General features: G+C 33.2%; 1 long non-coding RNA gene across 1 annotated transcript; it reads left to right on the top strand.

Annotated features, from left to right (window-relative positions):
- Positions 1 to 2,629: 2,629 nt before the first annotated feature.
- On the top strand, positions 2,630 to 3,310 carry LOC108778216 (uncharacterized). Its single transcript, XR_001940841.1, has 2 exons — positions 2,630 to 2,984; positions 3,052 to 3,310. It is a non-coding gene; the product is annotated as an uncharacterized LOC108778216 (long non-coding RNA).
- Positions 3,311 to 3,663: the final 353 nt, after the last annotated feature.

Genomic DNA, 3,663 nt, shown 5'->3' with positions numbered 1-3,663 from the left:
TATATATAATATAGAGAAAATAATTATATATTTAAATATTATACGATTAATATTTAATCGCGGCTCTTAGAATTTTCGACTCGCCGATTGAGGTTCGAATTGGGCGTTTTCGGAAATAAGCGAGTTAACCCGAGACTGCGAGAGATCGGCAATTTCATTCCGAGGTAGACCACGGTGTTGTGCACGTCGAGTGAATTCGCAAACGAGCAAAGTTCTAAGTTTATCTTACGGTGCGTGTGCTAAAAGATGTGGCTCAAGGCAGTCACCTAAGGCGGTGCTACTAGATAGCTCAAGGTGTTGTCCCAGGCGTAAGCCAACGCGTGGCTCATAGTATCATCCCCAAGGCGTTGCAACGGGTATTTTACCGCGAACGTTATCGCGGACCGATGCCGCGATGCAATGGTCCGACATGCGTATAATTCGATCGTGTGCGAGTTTTTTGCTGAACAGTGAAATTGTTATCACACGATGCGGCGCTATCAGTAATGGGCACATCGAAGCTAGTAGTATAGATGCTTGACGCGCATACATTGTATTGATCATAATAAACTTATCAACCTGACTCTGTGTGACGTTTTTTAAACATTTAATACACCTGAAACTACAGTGCAACTACTAAAGCTGTTTGTGCTGAATATGATATTATAGTGAAAACAAGCAAAGCAATTTACTCTGTATCATTTGTGTACTTATTCGTTCAGTACTTGTTAGTTGATACACGTATAAACTTTATCCTCCAATATAAGCACTCCGCAGTGTAATTCTCCTGCAGTTTTTAAACGATCTATTTCTGAAATTTTTATAAAAAGTATTTAAACTCGTACGTTTACTTTCGTGCAGCAAGAATTGATTCAAGTTACTAGTCGACGACCGAAAAATTATGACAAAATCGCTACAGTCAGCGCTGGCACCATTATTTATTATCAGTTCGTTCTATGGTTTGGGTTTGTTTGAATATCCAGTTGGACAACCTAAGCTGTATTTCTCTTGTCTGTATGCCTCGGCTAAATGGAGCACTTTAATATACCTTTATTATCCAAGTTACATCTACCAATGGCAGTGTAATATGGGAATGTTTATAGAAGAACTTTTAACTGTCTTGATCATCCTTATAATTATTCTTAACAGTTTCTATCGTTATAAGGTATAAATTTTTAAATATTCTTTCTCAGTTTCCAATATTACTTGATCTTTGAATATTTCTTAAATTCCGTTTAAATGGATTTTTAATTGAAAGTAAAGAAGTCATAATATGCAATAACAAATTTCTTATTTTGGATGAATATGAATTTGTAAGTTTTTTTTTTTTAAATCAGTTTGGATTTTCATTAATATATATTTTGATATATATTAATGTATTAATATTTATTGTAAACAAAGTTTGTTTAATAAAATTAAGATTTGTATTTATATTATTGCGACCATGAATTTGTTTTTAAAAGAATTTATTTATTAAATTGCAATAACACTTGAGCTAGCATCTTTTTGTACACATTGCAATAGCAATTTCTATTATTTTAAGAGAGTATACACTTTAATAGTTTATATTTTATATTGTATAAACAGTCTAAATGATTTTTTTTTAAGAAATTGAAGATATGTTTACATGAACTCTTCATGGTAGACGACACATTGGAAGCACTCGGTGCTCCAAAGGAATACCACGTGTTGCGTAAATGGGTACATCGAATAACAATTGGATGGAATGTATCCTTTTTTATTGATTTAGTGAGATCAACGAGTATTAATTTTGCTTTCCATTCACACGAAAATTTATTATATATTTTATATGAATCATTTATCTTCGTATACTTGAATTATATAATTGTCTCAAGTGTTTTGATTTGTGAAACTGTTCTTGGGTTAGTACAAAAGTCGACATTTAGTTTGACTTTGATTATTTAATAATGATTTTTAGTGTACGTTTATAACGTATGTATATGTTTTTTTAATTTCACTGAATGATTTAATTGAGTGTCTTTCATTCAATTCAGATACGCGAGCTCCAGGTTTCATCGAATCAATAATCTACTATTATGTGTAATTTATTCCGATATTTTCGAAAATAATGCAGATTACAGATGTAGAAGACAAAACAGATCCATTTTAGACAATCAACGGATAACAGGAGATAAAAATCGCAAGCAATATGTATGGAATATAATGTAATTTAAAAAAAAAGAAAAAATTACGGTGTGTATAAAAATGAGCTCTCATATTTGTATGTTTACAGTGTTTCTCGTTCTAAATTTCGTAATATACCGAATAGTACATAGGCTATTTAAAAAACATTTAGAAAACGCAATTATTCGAAAAACGCGGTGTGCATTAAGCCTTGTGTCAACGGTGCATGATTTTGATACGAATTCTTGGATCAAAAAATATGTAGCTAGTCAATTTATACTCTTTCCGTAAAAATCACATATTAATTAGTAATTACACATTTCTGTATTATAGTATCGTCAAATATGTACCCGGACATGAACCACATCTCAGCAACCAGTGGCGACATCTGTGCGTTCAAACATGCATTTGAAAGGTTTAACATTTCCCCCTATCATCTGTCAAAGTTTCATTCATTTTGGTTGACATATAACGAAGATATCACAGTTCATGTTAAACAAGATTTCGGTCGAGGTAGAAATTTTAATATGGAACAAAGAGCAGTGATTAAATTTAACGTAAAACTTGGTAAAAGTGCATCAGAAACATTCCGATTGATGCAACAAGTTTACGGCAATCAATGTCTAGGTCGTACAGCTGTTTTTGAGTAGCATAAGCGTTTTTTGGAAGGCAGAGAGACCCTTAAAGATGACAAAAAATCAGGACGGCCAATTTTGGTTCGAACACCCGAAATGATCGAAAAAGTACGTGATTTTGTTGCAAACGATCGCAATGCGTCACTAAAAATGATGAAGGAGGCTTTAAATATCAGTAGAGAAACGATTCGAACCATATTACATGAAGATTTGGGTAAAACGAAGGTTGTGCGAAGTTTGTTCCACACACATTAAGAAGCGATCAAAAATCAATGAGAATCAATCATTCCAGAGACATCGTTGCAGCCGCAGAAAATAATCCAAACTTCCTAAAATCAATTTCAACTTCTCATTATTCCCAAAATTGAAATTGAAATTGAAAGGACGCTTTTTTGATGACATTCCGACCATCCAATCAGCTTGTACACAGGCACTACAGGCAATTCCGCAAACTGAGCTGGAACATGCATTTGAATCACTATTGAATCGCTGTAATAAGTGTATTGAAGCCAGAGGAGAATATTTTGAATAATAAAACCAAAAAATATGCATATTTGTTGTTTCAATTATGATTTTCAGGCCCTGTCCGGGAACACATTTGTCGCACTGTGTACATATTAATTACACATTCCTGAAATTCAAGAACTCAGACCGCGTTGTAGCATCATGAACACAGTGTTATAGACACGTAATAAGTTTAGATAAACAGGCGTTGAAAATATTACTTTCGCTGGTCTCTTAATGAAATTATATGACGTTTTTGCATAATATTATATATTTTCTCCAATTATTTTGCATATATCTGTTTAACGTAACGCGAAAAGGTATGGTAATGGAAAGCAACTATTGTTGTTGGATTGTAAGGAAAGGGAAAATCATGTTCTATTTGGCGATATGGAAAAAC

This window comes from Cyphomyrmex costatus, unplaced genomic scaffold (genome assembly GCF_001594065.2).
Source record: "Cyphomyrmex costatus isolate MS0001 unplaced genomic scaffold, Ccosl1.0 scaffold497, whole genome shotgun sequence".
NCBI lineage: Eukaryota > Metazoa > Arthropoda > Insecta > Hymenoptera > Formicidae > Cyphomyrmex > Cyphomyrmex costatus.
Note: the sequence above shows the minus strand (reverse complement) of the source record. Positions and strands in the feature narration are given on the sequence as shown.